Below are 27,852 nucleotides of genomic sequence, written 5' to 3' on the forward strand. Positions count from 1 at the left end.
CTGCTGGGCATTGAGGGGCCGGTGACCCACGCACGCACAGCCCCAAGGGGTGTAGGCCTTGTACCCTGATGGCATTAGTGCATACTCTGTATCCCTGCAGCCCTGCACTCCAGGGATCTGATGCCACAGACCATTGAATCCACATGGTGTAGTAATTGGGTTCATCCTTTCACCCTCCCAGCCAAAGTCAGGGACTCTCTGCTCCCAATGTATTCACTGCTGGATTCTTGTGGTTTCAAACCACAAGTTCCCTCATCAGGGTCTGGAGGAGAGGTAGTCTCAGCCCTTCTTCTGCCTCTGTACTAATGATGTCATCAAYGTGATGCAGACATTCAGGAGTATCACCCTGTAACAGTGCTGAATCAGACCATGACAAATGGTAAGGCTGTGCTTCCATCCCTGGGACAATTCCAGATGTGTTGGGACGCCCTTGACTTAACAGCAAGCCATGGCTTGCGCTCTACTGCTACAGGGACTGAGAAGAACACAGGGGTAATATCACTTATGKCATTCCATTAGTCTGCTTGGGCTCTAGTTGATACTGGAGCTGGCCCCAGCACATCTGGGACAGCAACACTTGGTGGTGCTGTGACTACTGAGGTCATGATAGCCCACTGCTATCTCCCTGCTCTAATTTTAACATGCCCATATGCAACAGTTAAAGGGTGAGTGGGTCCTGCTGATCACTCTTTGTCTYTCCAGCTGACAGTCAGCTCATGGCTGGAAATCAGGGGGCATCAGATGGTGGGTTGTTGCTGCATCTTCAACCTCAGAGCAACCCCACAACAGAGGCATCCTCCAAGAGTCCAGGCAATGGAGACAGCTGCTTAATTTTCTCTGTACCTAAAGCAGCTACACCAAAGACCCAGCAGTACCCTTTTGGGTCCTTGAATTACCCTCCCCTGAGGTAGTCTATGCCAAGGATACATGGGCCTCTGGGCCTGTTGTCATAGGTTGCTTTTGCCACTTGTGCCGCGTTAAGTTCACTCCAGCCTCCAATACAGACAACAGTTGGGCTTCATTGGCTCATTTCCTTCARCTTTTATTGCTGAGCTTGACGCCATATGGTTTGGAATACCTCTTTGGTCAGTCAGTTTGTGGCTCTGTCCCTTCCCAGCTGCCTGCCCACCCGCAGTCTTCCAGTCCCTGGTAGGGAAGATCCATCACTGCAGAAATCATGGCATGTGAGCCAGGAATGACATATTTCATCTTGGATGGACAAGGAGACACCCCTCACTGTGTTCCCCAGGGTGTGTGATATTGTGAAATAATGTCATTGTTTGCCTCACACAGAACCTGTGTGGAGCCTTGCACAGGTTTTGCCACAGCTTTCATTTTCTGGATGCTGAGTAGCAGCCCATGTGAAGTTCTGGCTAATCCTGCCCTCTGGACTCTCCAAGGTTCCTCCATGGCTGCACTGTGTGGTGGAGGACTGTGTGGTGGAGTTTGCACACCACTGAGCTGCAGGGCATAGAACTCAGAGTGGGGCCTGATGGTTCATAACCTCGGGCTGCACTGGGTGGGAAAGAGGGGCTTGGTGATAGTTCTGTGCATACCAAGAGCCTTTGCTGTAGGATGACAAGCAGGTGCAAGGATATATTAGGCACAGCTGAACCTCTGAAATGATARTTTTACACTTCTTTTGAGGTGGATCACACATTTTATAACACAACTACCAGGTACATTGGAATCTAGTCCATGTGAATTGTTTCCTTKCCCAGGTGAAGGCAAAAATATATTGAGATTCCAGATGCATCATAACAGGACARAGGCTTCACACAACTCAATTGCTGTAAACCGCTCGGCACTAGCCAGWGTAATATGGTGATCATTGTAGAAAGATCATGAACTACTGGCTGTGGTACAGTGACCCATTTATTCATTGCTCGCAAGTCTTGGACAAATCTATAAATTATTTTTCAATCCATAGGGTTTTTAATGGGCAAGGTAGGAGTATGACAGGGATACTCATGAGAAATTCCAGGAAAAGACCTCATGTGTTGGGAGAAAAGAGGCCAGGGAATTAAAAAACTGATGTTGGCATCGGGTGGGAGTTCCCTTTGCCCACAGCTGTGACCAGTAGAGCTTAAAACTGCTCATAGTCACCACTTTGTGGTACCAGACTGCATGAAGCTCTTTTCTCATTTTGTGACCCAAGAGGATATGATGGTGTGCTGTCAAACACAAGCCTGATTGACCACGTAGAAGATAGCAGTGCTCAGGCAACACTCTTTATCCAGGATTGGAACAACAGCTTTCAAAAAAAGAATAACATCAGGAGAAGGCTGTTGGCATTTAAARAACCAAAGGAAAAGGTTTGTCTTGTTGTAAGGCCATTTTGCAAGAGATTGTTATCCATTCACTAATCACCCTATTAATGCTGTTCTACTAGTTACACTCTCTGACCAGTCTTGTTGTGGTTTAYACTGCACATAGCAGCATCTGGGACAAGGTATTATGTAAACCCGATGGAGAATGGGGAAGTAAAAATGCAGTTTTCAACTTTCTCYGAAAAGCTTCTTTCAAAATTAATGCCTCATTTTCAAATTTCATTTGAGATGCACTGGTCAGGAGTCACTGGTTTCTCCCTGTCCAGTGACTTGGTACCCACAGCTGCAGGCAGGGGGGCACCACCCCATGCTCCCACCTCAGCGCCCTCCCAGTTCTCCCCAGCAGCACAGTGGGCACCCCGGGGTGCCACCACCCATAGCTTTTGTGGAGTGGGCAGGGGGAGCAGCTGCCWGGGAGCAGCAGCCTGGCCTGGTGGAGGACTCTGTGCCAGGCACTCTGCTGTCTCTTGGCACTCAAATGGACTGCTGCCCTCCCTTACTGGGGACCTGCAACCTCTCTGCTTTGACACTGAAACACTTTCCCCTCTATAAAATCATCATGACTCATCATTATTTCTACCAGACTATTTTTCCATATTTCTACCAATCGCATTCTCGGGAATAGCTTCCATATGTTTGCCTGATAGAGACAGTAAARTCAGTGGTTCCTTTTCTGAAAAGTGGAATGGCATTCACCATGTCCCAGTCCTCTTGYATCAAGGGCATTTTATCCTGTGGTTGCATAAGCAGGTAGATGACTAATGGTTGTTTAGTCTACAACACATGAGTATGATCTAGTGCAAGCAATTTCTTCTTATGAGCAATTGTCTCAAGATTTCTTCTACTTACTTCAGTTTGAAACAGATTGACTCATTCCACATAAAGAAAAATCTCAGCCAATGAATAGCCTGAAGCTGTTTTGGAGTAAACAGCATTGCAACGACTTCATCTGTCTTCTTGGAAACGTTTCAGATTTTCTTCAGGCATGAACCTCAGTGCTGTTGGATAGTGAGCAGACAAAGGTGGAGATTATCTCAGCTTTGGGCTTCAGAGACATTTTTCATCACATCCTTGTCCAGCTGCTCCTCCTGGGATTTGCCTCTCCCCCTGCCCACATTTGGCACCTGGCTGGGCAGAGGGCCTGGGAGCTTCATCCCAACTTGCCTGTCCAGAGAGACACCAATGCCCACAACTGTCTGCTTCAGAGCCTGCTCTGAGCCCTGTGAGAAACAGGACTGTTCCTGGCCAGCTGGATCAGGGAGAACATTTGTCACACAGGTCTGCTGTAGATAAGCATGTGTTGAGCTGTGACTGAGCTYCAGGAGGTTTTATCCCAAGTAGACCTCTTTTTAATAGGCATTTTATCAGTTTCTTATTACACTGCACCCATGCATTTTCTTAGAGGATATCTTCTATCATTCATGTTTTGATTCATGCTGTAGGTTAAGGTTTCTCCTTTTGTTTCCTTTCTTGGGGAATTTTTCTTTCCCATTTTGTTGCTGGGATACAYTGATTGCCAGGTCATCCTTTTGCTGGCTGGGCGATTGGTGAAGACAAAAGAACCCACACCACACCTGAAAGAGTCTCCCTGGGCAGTTCTCCTGCCTGGCAGTTTTTTTTTCCTCTCTTTGGAGACTCGCAGGAGTTTTGGGCTCGGGAAGGGCGCGAGAGTGTGTGTGCGTGTGTGTGTGTGTATGTGTGTGTGTGTGTATGGTGCGGGGGGTAGCTTCACTTCCCTGCCCTGCTTGGCTCGGGGGAGGACAGTGGACCTGCTGCCTGTGGGGGAGAGCTCGCCTGCTACTGCTGTAGAGCTCAGCATCTCCGCTCGTTGGTTCCTGTTTTGCTGCACTGTGATCTTCTGCCCCTGTGCCTTGCCAGGGACCCCTGAGATTCCAGCTGTAGTGGTCGAGTTCTGCTGCATTCCGTCTCACAGCCATGGGATTCTGCTCGTCTCTTTGCTCATCTGGTGCTGGGGTTCCTTGCCTTCCAGCGGATCACTGAGATCAGTGTTTCTGCTGTGAGTTTGCAGAGGAACTTCTCTCCATCCATCTCTGCTGTTCTGTGTCCGCCATTGGCCACTGGGAGATCTGAACCAGCCGGGACCCGCCCCACAGCGCCCCCTGCAGCCGCCGGGGAATCATCGCACCCGCCTTGCCCGGCCAGGAGCCAACAGCGCCCCTGCYGGCTGGGACTGGAACTGCACCAAAGGGGAGGCTGTGTCTCTGTGAGGCTGTCATTGGGTTTGTGGCTGGATTGGTTGTTGCTATTGTTGTTGTTACTTGTTTCACCTTGTTATACATGTTAGTAAAAACTGTTATTCCCTTTTACCCATATCTTTGTCTGAAAGCCCATGATTTTCAAAGCTGTAATAATTCGGAGGGAAGGGGNACTGCACCAAAGGGGAGGCTGTGTCTCTGTGAGGCTGTCATTGGGTTTGGGACTGGGTTGGTTGTTGCTATCGTTGTTGTTACTTGTTTCACCTTGTTATACATATTAGTAAAAACTGTTATTCCATTTTACCCATATGCTTGCCTGAAAGCCTATGATTTTCAAAGCTATAATAATTCAGAGGGAAGGGGGGGGGGGGCATATCGACCACTCCAAGGGGGGTCCCTGCCTTCATTGGCAAGCACCAGTCTTTCAAACCAAGACAATTCACTAATTATTTTASAAACATTGAGCATATCTCCAGTCCAAAGCACCAGTCCAAACTACTCAGTTTGGACKACCCCAGGACCATGTACTGAGTTAAATCTATAACCATTTACATCAATTTGCTATATATTTTACATGTAACATATAGAAGTCATATATAATTAACATGTCATAGATGGCATATGTACAATTTTAACCATTCATTTACTTACATATACATTTATATGYATAGCTTTAATCTGGATGTTTTCGCTACTTCCTCAACTTGCTCTTCTGCACCTGACAATGCCATAGGTGTCTTATGAAGATTTTCTTTCCCTTTACTGTAACTCTGATGGCGTTGTCCCACTTAGAGATTTTTCAGAAAAAGAGATGTGAAAAATGCATTCCATCAGTCACATTTCCCATTGCTTCTACTGCACATCTCTAACATGGAGCTGTACTTTCAGGCATGCTGAGCATGCTTTATTTTCCATTAATACTTACAAGGAAGWGAACACGGAGAAAGCAACTACTAAACAAGTTAACACTTACTGATGGAAAGGCATGGATTTGTAATGGAAAAAAGGAATCTCATGTAGTCTATTTTCTAGGCTGGAAGACAGGAACCCACTCCTATTTTCACACACAGAGCAAGTGCTCTCAGCTGCTGTGCCTGGAGCAGGGCCTAGCTTAGGCAGAAACAGGGAGTTTTGCTGAAAAGGAGAAGGGCCTTTTGTGTTTGGCTGCTGGGCAGATGTGTGATTCCACATGGTCTGTGCCTGTCAACCACCAACCAGCCAGCCTATGCTGGAGTGTAGAACAAGGAGTTCTCTGCCTTGAGGACTCTGAGCAGCCAGCCTCAGCCTGGCCCTTTTTGCACCATGAGCTGCACTGTCCCATGAGCATCTTCGGTAAATGGTCAACASAACACATATGCAGTGATGGTGTGAAAGGTTTTTTCAACATTCCAATGAAATAAGCAGAGTGCTCCTTTCAACACTTTCATGAAAGCCCCAGAAAGACACAAGTGAACCATGAGCCATGAGACAAAGCAATGATGTTTGTGGAGAGCAGCTTTGCCCCCTGCTCTCAGCATTACAGTCTCATGGGGAGGAGCAGCATTTTGTAGTAGTTCTTTAAGCAGCTGGTGTGAGCCAAGGCACAGCATGCAGGGAGCTTTCTGGATGGAGTAACACACTTCCATATCCTGGCTGTGACTGAAGGTGAGGAGTCATCACCTGTGTAACCTGGGGAGATGCTGGACAAGTGGAGCCAGCAGGAAAGCCCTMCTCTCACAAGACAGAGGTGCAGGTAGCCTCTGCAGGAGACCAGGCTCCAGCCAGGAGCTGCTGGGCACCTKTGCTGTCTGCAAGAAACTGGAAAGGTGTGGAAAATCAGCATCACTGGCCCAGTAGATCTGAACAAACCTGGTGAGGCCTGCAGATGCAGGGGTGGCATAGTTATGCTTGTGCCCCACTGTTTCCATGGCTACTGCAACAGAAGACAGAGGCGCCTGCTCAGGACTATCCCCAGGTTCTTCACAGGTTGTCACCAGACCTCTACGGACCCTTGCTGATGCTCAGTGGCAACAAGTCATCCATCAGCTGGGACAGCCCTCAACAATCAAATGAGTCTCCTGTCGGAAAATCAATTGAATAGGCACCCTTCACCTTGCCCTGAAGCAGTATATATTTCTGTGCTGTCACAAGAACTGTCAGAGGTGAAAAGGCTAGATTTTAAACTCCTTGCAGAATCAGATCAATCCCAGCAGCCTTCCAACCCAGTTAGATGCTTTGATGGGGACTGGGTTTTGTCAAAGATAGTATCTCTGGCAGATACTCTTTCCTCAGAGATGGCTGAAGGCAAAAATGCAGAGGTGTTCCAACAACTCTGCACCAAAAAACAATAGTATTTTGGAAAATCTGACTTGGATTAGTTAGAAGAGAGRCTGGCAGAGAAAGACTGAATTCAACTCTATTTTCCAAATACAGCTTTCCTCTGAATGCAAACATTCTGTTTAGCTGCACCAAATGTGCACATTGTGCAAGTGATGGGTGAGGTTATATTGGCTCAAGACAGTTTTATCACTTTGTAGTGAACACTTCATTTTTCTATAAAGCTTGGAAAATAATTAATTGAATTAAAACACAATACTGTCCCAATACTGTCTTAGTATTTTGAACCACAGACCTGAATGGAGGCAGTAGTTGCTTCATTACTACTGATCTCCTAGATGTTCTCGTGTAAGGTGTAGATATTGACAAGTGTGAATGTTTGGCCAAAGCTTTGTGAAGGATTTAGGCAGACATGAAAACTTTTACAGCTGTATCTTGCTTGTTCAGAAATGAACAGAAACAAACTCTATGCTCTCCTGATGTTGATAAAGACAGTACAACAGAACAGTATTTACTATTGTTAAGGACAGTGGACACAACAGCACAGCTTTGGAGAAACAAATAAAGGATGTAAATYAGGCAAACAGAAGTCAAGCAGGGAACAAAACGCAAGTAGGATGCCAGTTCAGTTCTTCAAGGCTGACAAAGCAGAAGTTACACAAAACAATGATACTGTTCTTTTTCATAAGTGCTGGTCAAGGAACAGCCACCTAAAACAGATACCAGACACTGAAGACCCCAAACAGCCATATAGGAACTTCCAATAAGGGGTGTGACTTTGTCAAATGAAGTCCAGGAAGTGGGGATAGCTAGTGAATACGTAGTCAGTGTGTATGATAAAATGCCTGTTTACCCAACACTCGAATGGAGGAAGGATCCCTCAAGTGACCAGCACTGCAGCAAAGAATGCCTCCTKCTAAGACTCAAAACWGTGTTAGAAAGTTTCTATCTGGCCGATTTCAGTATCAGTGTGAAATCAGCTGRCCCATTCAGGGCCTCAGCAGTCCCATCCACTTGGAGCCTTGGCCCTGAACCATGCTGAGGACACCTGGCATGACTGAATGACTCCAAAAGCATTGAGAAACCCCAGCCCAGACTGCCTGTACAGCCAGAGAGCCATCTGCTTCCCAGTTCTCATCCATGCCCATGTGGTAGCTGTTGCTACATTGGATGCTCAACACCTCAGTGTATGGCTCTGCACATTATTGCCAGCAACACTACTTTTCTTTAGTGCCTTCCCTGAGGAAAAAAGAAACTAACTCTCTCTGGGAGAACTGCAGAACAAAAAGACACAGGTCAGTCAAAAACACATGGGGAGAAGGTGGTGTTCATTAGGACAAATGCTACTGCCTTTTGTAGTGTCCTGGACTGCTGTTCTGCGCACATGCACAAATGAAATAATCATGAAATCATCATAGAATCACTAAGGCTGGAAAAGATTTCTGAGAACCATCGAGTCCAATCATAACTCAATACTGCTCAGGCCACCACTGAACCATGTCCCCCTGCCAAGTGCAGGAGCTGGTGGTGCAGCTGCAGTGACAGCKGCAGACTGAGCTCCCTGAAGGGAGCCTGGGTCAAGAGCCTGGGAACTGCTGAGCCTGTGCAAAACAAAGGGTATGGGACCTGTGGCCCAGCCAGATGCTCAGACACTCAGAGACACTGCAGGAGCTGAGAACAAGGGAGGAAGAGCTGAGACTTACACGGGCTTGGACTGATCCCTTGGACTGTGAGGGGATAACAGCCTGGGAGTCTTTTTTGGGGGCTGCTTCTTGGAGACATCAACTCAAGCTGTTTCTGACTTACTGTGCCAGGAATAAATGGCTTTATGGAACAAGACACCTGAGACTCCCTGGGAAGCCTGGGGCCAAATCAGTGAGGAAATCTCACTGACAGTGACAGTGGGGAGTGCAGGAGTCGAGCAGGACACTCCTTGGCTCACTGGAGCTGTCGCTGCAAAGGGGCTTCAGTGCTAGCAGTTGAAGGTGCTGCTTGTGGGAGAGCGACTGCCAGAGAGTCTTGRGAATGGTCAGACTGGGAAGTTTCCTTAACACCCAAGTGCCACATGCACACATTTTTTCAATAGTTCCAGGAAAGGCGACTGCAGCATTGCCCTGGGAAGTCTGTTCCAAGGGCTGACTAGCCTTTTAGTGAAGAAATTTTCCCAGAAATCCAATCTAAACCTCCCTTGGTAGAACTTGAGGCCATTTCCTCTTTTTCTGTCACTTGTTACCTGAGAGAAGAKCCTGGCTCCACTCTCCCATTAGGGTGTTGCAGAGTCTCACATGATCCTTCATTTCTCCAGGCTGACCTGCTCCAGCTCCCTCAGCCAGTCCTCATCACCTTGTGCTGCAGACCCTTTACCAGCTGTGTTGCCCCTCTCTGCATATGCTCCAGTAACTAATCCATGTTGACAGCAGCAAGGAGATTGTGGGGACCAGCTGCATCAGGGACTCTGAAACCAGTTTCCTGGGTGGGACACCCAGTGAAATGATTTACAGTCTTGTGGCAGGAAATTTGCCTCTTTCCACATCTGTTCAATAGCTCATGTAGTTTACCTAATCCCTAAAAAGGTAAGCAGAAGTATTGATGTTTCTGCTTATAGTGCCTGCACATGTTCATGCTTACTCCTCCTCCTTCTCCTCTAGTTCCTGGTAACCCAAGTATGCTCAAAGGTATTATGAAGAGCTGGAATTATGCTTGGTCTTGTGCAAGAGGCAGACAGTACTTGGCATGTTACCCTTTAATGGCTTTTATATGAAAAAGTATTATGAAACAAAAGTAAAAAAGATGCAATTTCAAAATTAATTGTTCAATTAGGATAAGGTTGGTGGTGTGTAATACACATTCTAGGCGTCTGCCGGATGGACAAGCTTCTTACAAGCCAAGGTCCATTCAGAGCCAGGCTAAGAAGGCACAGCTGGAGACAGGCACCTTTCTGTAACTGAGGCAGGCAGGAGGGCACCGGGCTGAGGGGGAATGGGGCTTCCCTGGGTGGGACTCCCAGCTGAGGCTGCTCAGGGCCACKCAGGCCTCTATGGGAATGCTCAGGTCCACCATGGGGCCATCTCAGCCAATATGTTCGGGGGCTGGCTTGTACCCAGTTATTCCTTACTGCACACTTCTGAAGGGGGATGACAAAGAAAATTCTGATCCTCATAGGGAGGCGCAATCAGTACAGCCAGTGTGGTCTGTCTGAACTGCTGTCTGCTTCAAGGCTTGTTGMAGGGCCCCAGGAGGGAGTGACACAAAGGGAATCTGCCAGTTCCAGATGTGAGGACTTTTGGGAAGTACTTCTGTGGTCCATGGTGCAGTAATATACCTTAGTGGCCCATACCAGCTGCACCTGAAGCTTTTCCCCACACACCCACATGCTGTGTTTGTTGCTCCTTCTTTTCTAATTATAGAATCATTAAGTTTGGAAAATCCATCTTAAAGCATCATTAACCCCAGTGCCACCAGGTTCACCACTAAGCCATGTCCCCARATGCCACATCCACACACCTTTTGAACTCTTCCACTGCGAGTGACTCCATCACTGTCCTGGGCAGCAGGTTCCAATGTGTGACATTCTTTCAGTGAAGAAATTTTCCCTAATACCCAATCTAAACTTCTCATAGCACAACTTGAGGCCATCTCTTGTCATTCTGTCACTTGTTCCCTGGGAGAAAAACCTGACTCCCACCTCAGTCTACTGGGAACACTCTCGGGAATTATTTATCTACACACGCCTCAGCTCTGTCTCGCCTACTCCATCGCTATTCAGCCTTTGATTATGAAAGACCCGAGGTAAAAGCACTTCACAGGACCACAGGGTGGCACCAGAAAKCAGGGCATGGGTTAGATTTCGGAAATACCTCGTCCCTAAATGTTTAGGGTACAGCCCTACCGAGGGTAAGGCGTGAGGCGCTGGGGATGCCACACTACCCTGGGAAGCAAGTGTTTCCACTCGAAGACTTCCTGGAGAGGGGAAGARGGAGGAGGACGTGGAGGTGGAGGACAGCACCCGCCCTCCGCGGAGCTCGCTGTGCGGTGGGTACGGCTGCGGCCACCGAATGGGGACACAGGGACGTGCTCAAGCAAAGGTCACCCTGCCGAGCCCCGCCAGCACCAGCATCCGCCCCCACACCGGCATCGCCCCCACACCGCCCGCCGCCCCCACACCCACCGCGCCCACACGGCTGGGCGGGGCCCGGCGCGCGCCCACAGAGAGGCGGCGCCATCTGCCGGCGGGAGGGGGAGGCTGCGAGAGGCGCAGCCCGAGGGCGGCGGGGGGCGGCGCCATGTTGTTTGTAGTCTCGACCCCGCGCAGCGGCGGCCCCGCGCAGGCGCAGAGCGCTCCGTGCCGCGGCGGGCGGAGTGCGGAGGTACCGCGGTCCAGGTGAGCCCCGGGCCGGCCCCGCGGGACCCCCGTGTYCCCCGCGGGACCCTGCGGAACCGTCGCAGCTCCGGGACGCGGCTGYCCCTAGGCGGCAGGTTTCGCGCGACGGCGGCGGGCGGGCCGGGATCAGTGGCAGCCGCGCCCGCGGGCACCGTGTGTCCTGCCGCGCCCCGGCCCCGGTCCCGGCGCCGCCGGGGGTGGTTTCGCCGCGAGGGGGGTCCGTGCCGCTGCCGTCCCCCGGCCAGAGGCGCCGCCGCGGGGGAGCTCAGCGCAGCCCCGCTCCGCTGTGAGGCGCCGGCGGAGAGACCTGCTCCCCCCGCCGGGAGTGGGCAATGATCCTCGTCACACCGGGCTGCGCTGGGAGCGGGGGAGCGCCTCGGAAGTGCCCGCGGTTATTGCGGAGACGGTTTTTTCATATGAATAACGTGCGTCGGTCGTTCTGCTTGCTCTCATTTATAGCTTTTCTTTCTGGTATTCAGATCTGAGAATTCTCGTTTGTATTATTTACTTCGGACAACGCAGATGGGGTGTTTACCTTTRATTCGGCCCAGCCTTGTCGGAATGTGAATGGGAAGGGAATGGCTTTTAAAAATATTCGTTGACTGGAATCATCGTGTCTCTTTTTTCCATTTAATAAATACTTTGTATTTAATCACAAGGAGTAATTCAAAGTATTGTAGCAAAATCGGAGGCTTCTGCTCTCTTAAAGAGCATCATTGTAAAGTACAGTACAGAAGATGGAGTATTACAAAACAAGCGAGGCTGTGAGCCCTGTCCTGGCTGCCAGGAGGTGTTGGGAGGTTGACGGCTCACGGCACTGCCTCGGGGTGTTGCATTGCTGATTGAGAGCCTGGAGTCTGTGCCGGACTTTGGTGACTCTCAAGTCCCAGGAGGTTGGAGCCAGTGTGCGATTGTGTCATGATAAGGTATGGTCACGGCATGAATTGCTGTGAGGATGTTGCTTGGTCACATGCATGTTTGCTCCGGAGAATAGGAACTGTCTGATAAGGTTAAGGGGGTTGTGTCTGGGAAACCACGGAGTTTTTGTGCTTGAATACTAAGGTGATGAGAAGATGGGGGTTACAAGCAGAGAAGAGTGCTGCATCCCTGGAAATATTCAAGGCCGGGTTGGATAGGGCTTGGAGCAACCTGATGTAGTGGAAGGTGTCCCTGCCCATGGTAGGGAGTTGGAACTGGGCGAGCTTTAAGGTCTCTCCCAACCCATTCTATGGCCATTTTATGGTTCTATGAAGAATCTGCTTCTGCTGTCTGTGTCAGGCATGCTTGTGTGTCTTCCGTGTTCCAGAGGAATTGGAGGCTCATTGCTTTAGCTTCTACCTTGCCTTGTCTGTGGAAACAGCAGTCTTCTAAATGATGGAGCCTGGCAAACCATGTTTAGCACCTGTGTATCAGTCTGTGGGGAAAAACAGAAAGGTGATGTTAAATCAGGGAGCTCAATTTAAAACTAGCATGAAGGTTTTCTAGCACAATAATTTCCTTGGGCTACACAAGCAGAGCGTACCAGATGTCTCGCTTAGTGAACTGGGGGTAGAGTCCTGAAGAAGTAAGGTGATCAGTAGGATTCATCCAAATTATTGGCCACTGGACTGGGGATTGTTRAGGGCGCTGAAGATTGGCAATGACCGTTCCAATTTCAAGTATTTGTTCGGGATTTTGAAACTTGTGTGGCACAGAAGGCACCTTGTCTTAGGGCAGCAGCTTCGTGTGCTTTATATTTGCCTTGTGTCGAGATGTTTGCAAAGSTAGAAGCTGGAAATGTTACACAATTAAAATTATACAACTGCTGGAAGCAGCATTACTGGACGTTGTAACTATATTCCTAGCTACTCCTTTTGTATCTGAGGTTAAAAATTAATTGGAATTAGTGAACATGTTTGATTTGCGTTTTTCTACTCTCAGATCACTTTCAGAAACCCTTCAGTACTCCTGTTTGCAGCTTATATTTCACACTGGTCATACATGAGACAGTCTTAAGTGTTTTTCATTGGAAAGTGTTAAGTGTAGTGTACCTTTAGATTTCAGATGTTTTATTATGTACAACATGTATTTTAGTTCCTTAAAGATATACGGGGAAATTTATTAAAAGATAATTCTGGGACAGTTTTTCTTAAACATTCCTCTGTTGCATGCTCAAGGTAAACATTACAGCAAAGCAGTGTTTCAGTAAGAAACACAAAAAATTACAGTCACAGTATAGTTTAAGGACAATTATTTTTAAAAAAGGGACAGCAATTGAGCTTTAAAATTTTTGGGGGTTTGATTTTTATGTGTAAGAAGAGACTAGGGGTTTTAATTTTTAATTATCTAATTGTCATTCTCATGGACAGTAGCTTAGCTGGATTGCATGCTGGAAGATGGTGAAGCCAAACCCTCAGTTCTGTKTCCATAGGCAGTGCTAACACCATAACCTTCCCCCAGCAGGACTTATCTTGTCTCATCATGTCAGCTGTGTCTTAGATATGTGTAAATATGTCCATGCTGCTTAAGCCCATGTTGGGCATTGYACAGGGCTGGCTCAAGCTATTTATGTCTGTGAATATTATGACCTGGTTTAACCTGCGATGGTTCCAGGTGAGTAGAGGAGGGGTTTGGTACTGTTTCTCTCTGTAGTGTTGAAGGCAGTGCTCCTGATAGGTGTCTCGGTGCTTCTCAGTGATTTCATGTTCATGTGAATGTGGTTTGGGAGGAGAAATAAAAGCTGGTGTTACTTTTCCCTGGGAATTGTCAGTATTCTGGCCAGTCAGGTCAGTTATTAAAGCAGAGCAGTTGTGATTTGGTCCTGCTGTGGAAAGGACTGGGCACCTGTGTCTTCTACTGTGCAAAGCAGAGTTGATGAGAGACCTCRATAACCTCACTTGGTCTTCAGTTCTGTTCTTGCATATTCTGAATTGTAAGTGGGATTTGTTGGATCTTTAATGATCTTACTGATCACTCACCGTTTTCTACCTGGTCACATTCCCTTGTCTTCTGTAAGTGGTATAGCACCATTTATTACAGTAATCCAACAGGTGCTGTGGGAAGCATGGAAGAAATAGCTCTGTTTTCATTTGGCTGTTGTTCTTCCCAAACTTGGATGCATTTCTCCATTTACAACCTGGTTTTGGGCCTAGTTCCCCAAAGGGGTTTTCCTTATTTTACATAATACAAAAATGGTAGAGGTTATAAATGTCATATTTAATTTTAAAGTAATCTTTACTATTCACTGTTGTGTAAACCAGACTCTTTGTAGATACTAGAGGGACTGAAGATGTGAAATTGGCACTTCTTTTCTCTCTACAAGAGCTGGAATTGTGGTTTTTACCTCTGTGTTTSMACCGAGGAGATAGGCAATTAGCTGYTTCATTTTCATTTCCRTTTTGGTGATGAAGCTGCGTGTTACATCTTAAAATGATCTAAAGTCTGGCTGCCATGCAAAAGGGCTGGTCCTGTTTTTGCCCTCTGTTGTACCACCTTCAGCATTTACTGGAGGTTTCCAATCCAGTTCAGTTTGCTGAATAATCAGAGCACTAATCCAGCCCCTCCCCAGAAAATCAGTTTTTGCCAGGTTAAATAAGCTGAGTGAATTCTAAAAGGTCTGAGGAGTACCAGAGACGTAGTCGATTTTTGTAGAGTACRAACMCTGTTCKTTCCTAACAGTGACCAAAAAGAGARGAGCRTAAGGTCAGGATGCTGGTCATCATTGCCTGRTGGCCCTCTTGTCTCTTGCCATCTCTAGGATGTCAAGGGGTAGATGTTGCTTGCTTTTATTTTGTTCATGATTGATGCATTTTTCTTCTGTGAGCTAGCCCATGTCTCCCATCCACTTAAATGTATGRCACTACCACATCCCAGAGGAGATTTTCCAGAACACACAATCACCTTGTACTGCTGATTACCTCTGTTTTCTTTTGAATTTGACAGCTGCCTGCTGGTTTCATTTCCTATCTCCTAGCTGTTGTATTGTTTGGACACAGTRAAGAACTGATCTCGATTTACCTCCTCCATGCAACTGATGATTTTACAGGTTTCTATTGTATGTCACTGCATCAATCTCTGTTTCCAGGCAGAAGAACCCTAGCCTGATTGATTATTCCTCATTTTTATATTCAAACCTTGTTTCCTTTAAAAAAGTATTTTCCCTTCTATTATGTCCTCTTGAAAGGAAGGAGCAGGTGCTGCATCCAGGATTTAAGATGCAGACATTCYGTATTTTTATATAGTGGTTTTATTACTAAGCATTTTCTAACATATTTTCATTAATGACTTTGATGTTTTAATCAGTCTGTTGTGACTCCAGCAAGATTTTCTTTTGAAAGATCAATTTGGAGCACACCACTCTATATATGAAATAAGGACCATTTGTCTTCAGACTCCTTTGTTTGTGCTGAATTTCAGCTGTTATTTTCTTTCTCCATTCTTACTCTCAGAGGGTTTTGCTTCAAATCTTCAGCCAGCCTTTCTCTTTGCTCTCAGAATAGCTTGTAGCCTCAGGAGACACTCACTCTGCTCTTTGCCTGTTTTTCCAGACTGATTATGAATACAGTGTACAGCAGAGTGCTGCAAAATGCCCCTTGCAGTCTCCCTCCCCGGGAAAATTGACCACTTGTGCCCGCCCTCTGTGGCCTTCTGGTTGTTAGTCGAGGTGGAGGCTCTCCCACTCAGGGTTTTCTGAAGTTCGCTGGATGTTGTGTGTGCAGCAGTTCTGTCTGCCATGAACACTGCTCAAGGAGAGGCTCTTTGTGTCCTGTGTCCCTCTGGCACTCCTGCTGCCCCTCAGTGAGCCGTCTGCAAACTACTCAGATTGGAAATGCGCCCAACAAATTATAAATTAGCTCTGATTTAGTGGTGGTGTACTTGCGTTATGCAAATGTGGGCATTTAATTAGAGTCAGGTCTGTCTGGTAAGTGCGTATGTCTGTGCTTGCTGCTGCTGATTAGAACTGCCATCTTACAGGTTGAACTGTAGTCTAGACTGAGGCCATGTGTCTGTGTATGCACTTCCTATTTCAAATGGTCACAAATTTGATGCTGTAGTTAGATTAGTGTGGCTTGGTAGATGAATTACACCAAGTACTCCTTGGATGGTTTCCCTGGGCCGAAGCAGATAAGCATACTGACCCTGGGTTAACATCTGTAATTCCTTAAACAAAGACAATGATTAAGGAGGCAGTTTAGTGCCTTTATGTAAATTAATAAGGATCAAGTAATATTTTTTATCCTATATATGGATTACATTCTAATTTTTTTATAAGCATCATAAATCTTTACAAATACATAAATGGAAATTCACAGATTTTGGTACTGATACCCTTATATATGGGTAGTTCTGTAAATTCTAGAATTATTTGGGGTCTTTGTACATTTATGTTTTCTAAATACAAAGAATATAGATATTTAATGAAATTTCTGTTCACTAGATTGATTTTTCAGGTCTGTTTTTGAAAATTTGCCTGGATTCTCCAGTACCATTGTCGCACATAGTAGTTTTCTGCTGAAAGATTTTTTTTACTATCTCTGAGTGGAAACTGAAATTAGGTGCTTATCCTTTTAATGGTTTCTTTTGGCTATGGTAGTTTTGAAATTTATTACTTAGCCAGTAAAATCCGGGGGGGCGGTTCAGGTTGTGGAAGTATTTTTACCTTTGCATAGGCAGAAAGAAAAACTTGACTCGCATAAATGTATAGTTTTGTGACTTGGATTRGAAAAGGAGGGCTTGTGTTTGGATTTGTGCTTTTGTCCAGATGGTAGAAGATGGATGGGACTTGGGGAGTGGTTTAAGTCCGCTTTTCTGTGCTGCCAGCTCAAGTGCTGCATGGCTTGTCTCTGCCTTGGTGGATAACTAATATAACAGTGCTGGGAATCTTGAACTAGGATGCCCTGCTCAGTTGACAAAGAAGTGTTTTTAACTATTGTATAAGAATTCTACATTTGCTGTTTTGCTTATGTAGTTTGTTCTGATATGGTTTTCAAGAAAGAAATGGCCCTTGTTACAAACTAAACTTTTTTCTTTAGCTTGTATGAAAAGGTTATTAAATACATGTCAGATGGTTCCCAGGAAAGCCAGGGAAGAWATTTTTTCTCATTTTACAATGCGATTGGGCTTTATCTGAGGGCTGACAGAAAGAAAGGCACAGGGCTTGGTGGAAATCTTCATGTGGATTAGCTCAGCCACAGAACAAAACTATTCTTTCCTGACATTTTTTAAGTAGTTAGTTGGAAACATTCATTATCAAAAAAAGATCAGTAAGAGATTTTATTTTTGTTACTTCTAGCAGTAKGTGGATGGAACACTCAGCAGGTATTCCTGCCAATTCATGTTTATTAAATAGTTTGTGAGGTCACCTGTCAGTGAGCAGCCTCTCTGCTCCATCCCCACCCAGGTGAGCATGGTTATGCTGCTGTTCATGTGGGGGTCCAGGAGTACTTTTGAGAAGAAGGACTGTGGACTGCAGGTTCACAGCGAGGACATTGCTTTAAGAGGAGGGATATTATTATTCAGCATTTTGAACTGTGCAATGCGTRTATAATGCAACTGCTGTAGCTGCTGCCCTGGTGTTGTAATAAACAAAAGGAAAGAGTTGTTGCCTGGAAGGCTGTCCTTCTGGTCCTTGGTGAGACCTTGGCTCTCCCGTGTTAGCCTGTAGTGCTGTGCTGTAGCCTGGATTGTGCCCCTGGTCACAATGTGACTTGGTGGTGTGGRGCACCATGCTCATTCATGCTGCTGTGCCACAGAACTAAATTATTGTAACTAAGGAGTCAGTGTAATCTAGGGCTCTCAACGGACATTTTTCAGGCACTGAAATTTCAGTCAAGATTGTCAGGATTTCAGCATAAATGTCTTAAGTTGTAGAAGGACTGGACTTTTCCAGCAAAGTGAATACAAAAGCACCAAGGAGGCTGTAGCTTTGTTTGTACAAAAGGGCTGATGAAGTAGTTCAGGTAATCTGCAGAAGTGTCATTCAGTTTTCTCCCAGTGCCATGTTGAGGAAAAAGCAAGGCCTCCGCCGCAGAGAGRAGCAGCAATATGGGCTGTGTGCTGTAGAGATCCAGGTGTACCCCAGCCTGGGAATGCTGCCATTTGGGGCATCTTGCCATAAGAGAGTAAAGGTTTAAAATATAATTTTGGCCACACTGAGCAGAACCATTGCTCAGGTATTCAGTACCTTTTGGACATTTAATTTCTGTATTTATAACTGGTTGTAAAYGTACCTGATACTTATGGCTCTCCTGCCCCTCATGACCACCTGAGGCAGGAGCCAGAGACAAGTTGCTTGTGATTTCAAGGGATCACAAAGTTTTTCTAAGCTTCTGCTAAAATGCCCCAAACAGCTCAAAGTCTGTCCTCTGCAAGGCAAGCTTCAGGGAACCACCCCCATGCTTCYGTGAGCTCTTTTGCTCTCAAAAGCTTTTTCTCTGATCTCTTCAGCAGCAGTTCAAATCGTAGAAAATAGAAACCATGAACATTTCTCCTGTTTTCAACACGCAAAAGAGTTATTGCTGTGGAATTGCAAAGTGTGATGCTTGTAGTTAGAGAAACTCCTTAAAAAAAACTTAAAGCCAGGTTGATTTTTGTTATCCTGGTACTTGAGTGTGTGCTTGTCTGGTGGTATTGCATGTGGTCAGAGGATCTGTGACCAGACATGGTTTTGTGACAATAATTGCTGACTGATTTCTCTGTGGCCTAAGGGAAGGAGCCATCTCAGGTCTGTGATGGTTACTCAGAGGTATTACCTTAAGAAGTGCTTGACTCTACTGCAGCATTCCCTGTCACTCAGCCAGTGTTCCAGTTCCCACCCCGGACCTGTGAGGAAGTTAAAAACCTTTGCTGTTCTGATTTCCTTGTGGGCTATCCTGGTTTTTCTGAACTTCTGTAGGGGCATRCTGGGGAAGCATAGAGGTGGAGGTGTAGGGATAAGAAATGCCATCTTCCTTGCCACGCCCCCCCATATTTCTTACTTTCTGATGTATCTATGCTTTGGGTGATAAATGGAAAAATTTTTAAGATTTAGTATTTCAATGATCAGGCTGAATAATCCTAGAGGTTTTTTGCAATCTTAATGTCATGCCACCTTTCTGGTCCTTGTGGCCTGACACTGTCATACCAGGGCAGTAATGGAGACTTCTTGTTCCCTTCTTATAAAATATTTTTTTGCTGGTTTGGTTTTGGTTGGTTGGTTGGTTGGTTCATTGGTTTCCTGTTGATGAATTGATACATTTTGTGTGATGTGTACTTCCATGTTGTCGTCATTAAATCTTTGTAAATGCTTAGGAGTATTGACAAGAATTTCCAAATTTTAGGTAGCCTGACAGTTCCGTGTTGCAGTTATTTGAGCAGTTCTTGGAATCTGGAAAGCAACAGTGCCAGCACCAGGGCTGCCTGGTCACATGGGTACTCCAGAAGCCTCACAAGTATAATGCACCCATCAAGCCCTTTGGATAGTGATTGAGCTTACAAAATGTTAGAAATGGCTTTTGTTGTAACATTTGGTAGTAACTGCCTAAATGAAGTRTTTTCAAGGGGAATTCTACATCACTATAATTGTATGTATGCCGTACTCACACCAATATAACAATGTCTAAAATAATTTGCAGCGCTCACCAGTCGGTTTCTCAGGAGGGGGTSGTCCTGTGCCTGTTCCACATGAATGCATTCCATTTTTGGCAGTGGTTTTAGGTGTTAGAAAATTATATTTCCTTACTAAACATTATTTTTCTTGGCAATGCAATGACCTCTAAAAGCATCGAAGAAGTCTGTCATTCTGCGGTTTTGGGGTTTTTTTTGTTTGTTTTGGGTTTGTTTATTTTTAATTAACTGTGATATCCTGAAGGGAGCAGAAATTCTGTAGGAATTCCAGCATCAGCAGTGAAGAACAGACTGGAATGTGCAGTGCTGGGAGGCAGAGCATAGAAACCTTTGGGAAGGGACAGTGAGCTGAGTGCTTGTGTTGCTTGGGGCTGAGCTGCAGGCAATGTCCTCAGGAGCTGGTTTGGTCTCAGAAAAAAAACTCCATTGTCATTTTTACTTGTTAAAAAAATGTTTTGTGTGTTTGCAAAACAAGCACAAGACAGCCTTCAAATACCAGCTTTGGAAGTTGTGTTGCATAGGACTTTCTCAGACAGACAGAGGTGGTATTCACTGACCATTATATTATCTTTTTTTGTCAGTAGTAAGAGAATAATGCAGGGAKTTTTTTGGGCCTTACAAAAGAACTGCTTTTTCCCCCTTGACTTGAATTGTTTCATTTTTCTTTAATAAAGACAGGAGTTTCTTAACARTAAAAGCTACAAAACAGCCAGAGAAATCTGTTCTCTCTTTAAGAAAAGAAACAAATAAGAAATAGGATAAAGTCCATTGCRTAGTGTAGTAAGCTTTGACGAAATTAATGGGAGAATAGAAATAGGAATTTAAGACTGTATAAAGGCAGGAGAAATACTGTCAGTACTTCATTTTCATAAAATAAGAACCGTTTAAGCAGGTATTATTCAGCCATTTAGAAAGGTTTCCAGAATATGAATCTCTTGTTGGTAGGTTGTAGCTGTTGGGGAAAACAATTGAAATGGCTTGAAACATTACACCAGAAAGCTTAATTCGATACCTGAATATTAACTGTGTGAACTGAGAAGTGTTGTAATGCAGATATCTTGCTTTTCAATAGTTTTATTCCTTGATGTAATGTATTAATGTTTCCTCCTATCTCTAGCCTTCAAGTGTTCTGGTCTATGGATTGATTATAAACATGGCACTTATGCTGCTATTTTTATTCTGTCTCCTCATTAAAATGAACTGCTTATGTAGAAGTCATCATCAGTCACCTCGCTGGCCTAAAAATGACTTAGGCAAATACAGTCTTTGTATTGTCAAAATCTGTTAAAGTCTGAATTATTTTTATCCTGTCCTAAATCACTAGACTCAGATTTTCTTTTGAGTTTTTAAGAAAACCCTGAGGTTTCTGAGCAGTAGTGTTTCYGGGGTCTGGGACCTCAGCTTTCAAGACTGCCACTCACCTTTCCGTCCATCAAGGGGCTTGTTCCATACCCTTGGTCTCTGTTTCCCTGCAGCAGGGTTCAATAATCTGTGTGGCTCAGAGGTACAGGGAAAGCCAGGAGGTGGAGAGCAGARGTGTCTGTGCTTCCGACTGTCTTCTAATGCCTCTGAGCTCCTCCTGAGGGCAGTTGCAGTAGGAGGAGGATTTCTTTCTCCTGTCTGACCAAACAGACAAGGCCTGCAGTGGTTTCTGGGCAGCTATTAAAAAGTTCCATCCTTAATTTATTGGCATGCCTGTATACTCCTCATTTTTAAGGGATGAGCAGTCGCATCTTAACATTGACAGCAGCTGCTTCTTCCTCTGAGCACGTGCATTAACACAGTCACCACCGACCTGGTAAGAAGCTTGGTTGAGCAGTGCTGTTCTGTCTTTCTCATGCAGTGGCTTGATGAAGAGCAATTACTACTGATTGCATAATAGAAGGTAGAAAACAGCTTTCAATCAATGGTGGTGAGGGGAGGGTTCTGTTTTACCCAAACTGGCTGCAGAGGCATTACAGGAGGAGCCTTGGAGCTTTTACCTTTTTCTTGGTTTCTCCTCTGATTCCATATTCATTTGAAGGAAAATCAAAACATTTAACCTCTGAGATGAGTATTCAGCAGGATTGTATCAGGTGCCAGTCTATTGTATCCTTTCATTAAATGCAAAATTATTCCATGCTGATTCAAAAGATCCCAAGAGAAACAAGACTACTTAATCCCAATGTGTGGTATAAGAAGCATTGCCTGAAGGGTCCAAGAAGACCAAGAGTACAATCTAAACAGAGATTGTGATGAACTTATTTAACTAAACTAGRTCAAGCCATTGTTTTGAAAGAAATTAATGCCTGAGCCTGTGATGATTCCCTCTGCATCCTTCGTTTCATAAAAACTCTTAAACAAGGAGAGTAGTGTAGGACTTCTCTGCAGTGGATGGACACTTTCCTCATTCCAATTCCTAGGTACTAACCTTGTGTAACWCGTACACAAATAGAGCAAATGTACATAAAAGGGCTAATTAAAAAAATCAAAGTTGAAGTCATGTGAGGTCAAGAGAGAAGCATATGAGCGTCTTAGATTTAAAATTATGTAATAAAATATTTTAAATGAATTTCCCACCTCTGGGAGTGATGAGGGAAGCAGGACATTATGTCAAAGGTTGCCTGCACATTTATGAGGGTTTGTGGCAGCATTAAGGCACACTTCTAAAGAAAACCTGTGACGTATCTCCCTGAGGAAGTGTGAAAGTTAGTCCTGTAAAGCAGTAAAATTGTAGGAATAATCAACACTGGAGCTCATTGWCAGCATAATTGGCAAATTCTGTGAGGGTAAGAGATCTAGAAAAGAAAAGGAGAGGGGACGAGAGAGCAACAACATGGAATGAGAACAGAGAATGAGACATTAAATGATTTAGGACTTTGCACCTCAGAACAAAGCCACTGGGAGGACAAAGGCAAGTAATAAAACTTTATGAAAGGATGATTGGTGCAGGAGGTGAGTGAAGAATAACTGGCATTTCTGAGACCATGAGGACTGTTGGGATATCCAATAAAAATATAGCTATAAATCAGACYGATGGAAGGTTTATTTTATGCAGTATTTTCATGATATTAACTATTGCCAGAGAATGATATAGCAGCCAAAAACACAGAAAAGTCAAAGTTAGAAAAATAAAYGAAAGACGGGTGACAATTTTTTTTTTCAGTAAACATACATGATCATAGTAAATGGATGTTAGCTTTGAGAAAACATGAAGAAATGTGTACAGCGATGAACTCAGAATTGCTTTTCCACTCAGAGACAGGACTGAGGGTTATAATAGGCCATTCAATCAAAATGTTATCTCATTGTTTAGAAAAGCAAATGAAGGTTAGATGTTTGTGGAAAAATAATAGTGATCAAACGAGGAAGCATAGTGGTGTGTGAGCTCACAGTGCGCCTGTGAGTGCTGCATGAGTTCTGGTCCCATCACACTCAAAGACGCAGTGAAACTGGGAGAGATTCTGAAAAGGTTGATGTGAATGATCAAAAATGTGCAAAGAGTTCCTTGTAAAGAATGATAAAGAGATAAAAGCTCTTCCATTTCAAAAAGATGTCTTTGAAGAGGATATGATGGAAGCATATACTCTTAGCAGTATGGCGTGTATGTGAACCCTTTATTCACTGTCTCTTTTGATAAAAAGACTAAGACCACCAAATGGAAATAGTGGGTGGCAGGCTCGAAACAAAGTGAGATATTTTTGAAATAGGAGCAGGACCACCTCCTTTCTCTTTGGCATCGAGTTTTTAAGCTGTTGGAACAATTCCCTGCATTTGAGCTGATTTATTCTGCAGTTAACACTTCATCAGAATGCTGTTCATGGGGCTTTGTAAGCTTAGCTCTTGAGCTCCATTTGCAAGAGAAATCCTTCTGAATGGTGGAGTAGGTATGTGCAGCCTGGCAGGCTAGAATGGGCCCTCTGATCAGTTTTCACTGGGAAAATCAGTGCAAGTTCTCAACAAAATATTATAGTATAAATACTCAGTAAAGTCAAATACACTTCCTACATCTCAGGACATACAGCCTCCTCACCTTGTGTCTGGTGTTTCCAGGTTGTGATTGGAGCATTAAAACTTCTGTGACAGGAAGACCTAATGTACCCTCTTTGACCATTAGCTGGGATTGTGGCCTTTTCTTACGCTATGGTGGTAGTTCAGCTGCATCTACTACAGAAATAATATGACATTAAAATACCAACCACTTGCAATAGTGTTGTTTTGGAATTGTTCCATATGATTTAGAAAAAGCAAAAGGTCTTTTATTCATGGAAAYTGAACATGGTTTCAGTGTACAGGTACTGTTTATTTGTGGCTTATTAACTGTGCCTTGTGTTTGCATAGTTATTGACAGAATTAATTTCTTCCTGTTGTAGGCTGATTTAGCACCTTGCTAAACATTTCTTTACTGAATGGTAAAGACAGACTTCACTAACTTCATATACTGCTCAAGTGAACTGTGCTTTTGAGTTGTTTTAACATCTGCTGCTSACTTGCAGAAGGGCATCTGGTCACAGAAACTTGTCTTTATTTCTAGTTCATTAAATAAAAGCTATGACCTCAGTGTGAAAATTTTTGAGATATATGGAGTTTGAAAGAGTAGGGAGAGAAGTGATGGACGCTGCTGGTATTGTTGAGCTAACCCCTCAGTCACTAGTGTGAGCATGTGGTCTCAAGGATCTTGTGTCTCCCTGCGCTGGGCATGGCTGTGCCTGAGACTGAATCGGGTTCTTGAGGTGCTGAGGATGTGTTCGGTGGTAAGGTGGGTTATTGTCATTTTACTTTTAAAGTGTTGTTCTGATCCAGAGTAATCGTGTTACTGAGTTTCAGAGGTAACCAAATGTCCTGTGCTCTRTGGGTGCTCTCAGACCTCTGCACTAGTCAGCTAAAACTCATTAGCTGAAATTGCTGTCAACAAGGCTCGAAAGAGTATTCATGCTTTGGTTCCCTCGTAGTGGTTTAAATGAATGTGATATTCTTTAGAATTGCCTTTGGTGCTTGATGGTGTCACAACTTACCTGACTAATACTGTCTTTCTTACACCTTGTGGTATGAGGTATCTTTCGTTCTTCAGAACATTTTAAATATTTTGTGAGGATTTTTTTAGATACCACAGCTATAATGTTACAATACTGGACATGGGGTATGTAATACAAGTGCCGTTTTCCAAAAGGATATGGCAGCGATGCTTGGAAAGGAAGGATAAAAGAATATTGTTGGAGTGAATAAAATCAATCCAATAAGTAATTAGGGCTTTCATTTTATGTCTGAGATGCCTGCATCAGGTTAATTCTGCTTAAAGGTTAATATGGGTGAAAGGAAATACTAAACCAAGTKGAAGTATTTGATAATTTCTCTCCAGGTAAGTGTTGGCAAGCTAGCCTGTCTGTAGAGAAGGAATTGTCAGGCTTTTGTAGGATTGAGGCTGGTGTTCAAAGCCAYTTACCAAGGGCTTTGGGAAGTTCCTTCTCTGGACAGTATATGTGGACAGCAGGAGTTGTGACACTTCAGAGCTCTTCAAATGGACYGTCAGAAAGAGTCAGTCTTTGATATAACCTCCAGAGTGTGTTACTTTGTATTGCTTGTTTTGGRGTTTATTTAGTAACATTGGAATGAAAGAGTATTCTGTGTATAGAAYAGGTCAAGCTCGTGATAATTTTTGTTTGACTCGAGGAAGAGAAGGCACCAAGATTTYATGGGCGAGGTTGCCTTACTGTTTTTCTGCAGCACAAAGCCTGAGACTAAATAACTTCAGTGTTCACAAGGAACAGCAGTGTTTCAGTGCACCGGGGAAAAAGCTTCTACAGGACTTGAGAGACGGGCACTGCCTGARGTACACATGAATGTACAGGCGAAGGAGAATTATCATCAGGTGCTCCTCTTTTGCTGTATCCTAGACATTTGCTCTTGAACTGTATCAGACTGGATGATGTACTGCTCAGGTCCTGCGCAGTTCTTCACATGTTCATTTTCGAGAAAGTGTTGAACATTTTTTAGAGTTGGCAATCAATTTAATAYTAAGCCTGTTATTTTGACATACTAACATCTGCCCTGAAAAATCTACCAGGAGATGAATTTCTGCTCCAGCTATGCCTTTAATGTGAAGTATTTGAGTCAACTCCTTATTCATTATGAAACAGTTTTAGAAAGAGAATTTTTAAATAGTTCTGATATGTGGTTGTAGCAACCAAATATACTTCTGGATTTTCATTTTCCTTTTTGTTCTGGTCTGATATTTTCAGGTCAAAAATCTTATTGTTTATACCACTTGCATCGAGACAAATTCCCATTGGATTCCCTTTGCAATGAGTRTGGTGTGTAATGATAGAATCTACATCCTTAGTGATTTTCAGATCTGTGAGGCCCTGGCCGACTAGATCCAGCTTTGAAATTTCTCCTGCTTGGAGAGTAATCCCTTCTCTAGAAATCTCTTCCAGTCTACATGGTTCTGCACTTACATCCAGGTCCCATAGGCAGAAACCTTGCCAAGTTCCTCCTGTGCTATCCGTGCCTGCAAAAGAGGCTGTGAACAGCCTCCTGAGAAATTTCTTCKTAGTAATTCTTACTTAAGGAATTAGTTTTAGACTTTGGAGTAGTCAGCTTTTGTCTTCACTGTTGCTATGATGTGCATCCTGGTCTCGTGCTGGTTTCTAGGGAATGAAATCAGGCATTAGTCTACTGTAACTAAATCTTTCTAAACATGGAGGGAATAAACATGAAACCCATGTGATGGTTCAGCTTCATCCAGGACTAGAGAATTAGAACTAAATCACTTGTGTTGAGTTCTTCAGTTAGTTCTGAAAGAAGTAAAATATTTGTGGTCTAACATCATCAGGGATYTGTTTACAATAACTGCATGTCCTAGTTGACGGTTGTCCTTGGGATCATGGATTTCCATTCCATTGTAAAATATGTGATGTGAAATTGTCTTAAGCTTGTGAATGTTTGCTATATTCCAAATGTACAAAACTGAATTTCACTTGATAGGAACCACCTTAACTTACACTATCATTTCTTAATGAAAACTAAACTCTGAGTGGATCTAACCCATGGACTTTGGTTTGGAGAAGTTTGAGTGAGGAAAAAATAAATTATTACTTTTACCTGATAGATATTGCAGCAAAAGCGATGCAGATTCAGCTTACCTTTCTAAAAACTGTCCTTTTTTTGCTGTAAATTTTTTACCCAGACCAGTTCACACAGTAGATAGTTTTGGTTTCTGATTCTGACCACTCAGATTTCAAGAGGAATTGGTGTGGGGGTGAATGAGCAAAGAGAGGAAAAGCAGGATGGAGAAAAAGGGAAACAGAAGTTCTGTTGGATTTTTACGAAGGCAAGGGCTTAGATCTCACAAGTCCAGGAGGCACCTTTGGGAGGATGTGTCTGCTGGACTTTTGCAGATCTCTGGCAATAATGACCAGGGCTTTTGCAGGAAGAGCTGAACTCACAGGTAGCCAGAACCAACTGGAAATTTGTAGAGAGCAAACTAGWTTTGGGTGAACATGGAACCTAGTGAGTAGGTCAGTTTCCTCCTTAGGCCTTATCTGACAAATTTAAAATTTGGGAAGGTGTGTTTGGTACAGAATGCCATCTGCCTTTGTCTTCCAGCTACTTGCAGAAAAGCATTCCTAACTCTATGAAAAACCTCACTTGCCTTCTAATGGTATTTTAGGTATTTACTTTCAATGCAGTTTTATAACTGACTTCAAACAGAAGTTATGAGTGATGTTCTGCTTGAGTAGTTGGTGTTTTCTGTCCTGTGTCTCTGTTGTTTTCATGCAGGTGTTTGCAAAGTGTTGCTACAACTTGTAAGGGAGGATGCTCCCAGTGGCTGTAATGTGGTCCATTGCTGCATCACAGAATTACAAASTGGTTTGGGTTGGAAGGGACSTCAAATATCTCATTTCAACCCCTCTGCCATGGGTAGGGACATCTTCCACTAGACTAGGTTGCTCAAAGACCCATCCAGCTTGRCCTTRGACACTTCCAGGGATGTTTCTACCCTCTCTGAAATAAGACATTACCTGTTTTACAAAAAAGCTTCTGTTCA

At 44.3% G+C, this 27,852-nt stretch overlaps 1 protein-coding gene across 1 annotated transcript in view; it reads left to right on the forward strand.

Moving 5' to 3' along the window:
* Nucleotides 1–11,158: 11,158 nt before the first annotated feature.
* Nucleotides 11,159–27,852, forward strand: part of NDRG3 (NDRG family member 3) — a 57,980-nt gene continuing 41,286 nt past the window's right edge. Inside the window, exon 1 of the mRNA XM_057376665.1 lies at nucleotides 11,159–11,243. The gene's annotated coding sequence lies outside the window, so the exon portion shown is untranslated. The remainder of the gene's footprint in view (nucleotides 11,244–27,852) is intronic.

This window comes from Malurus melanocephalus, unplaced genomic scaffold (genome assembly GCF_030028575.1).
Source record: "Malurus melanocephalus ecotype Western Australia unplaced genomic scaffold, MMel_1.1 scaffold_287, whole genome shotgun sequence".
Taxonomy (NCBI): domain Eukaryota; kingdom Metazoa; phylum Chordata; class Aves; order Passeriformes; family Maluridae; genus Malurus; species Malurus melanocephalus.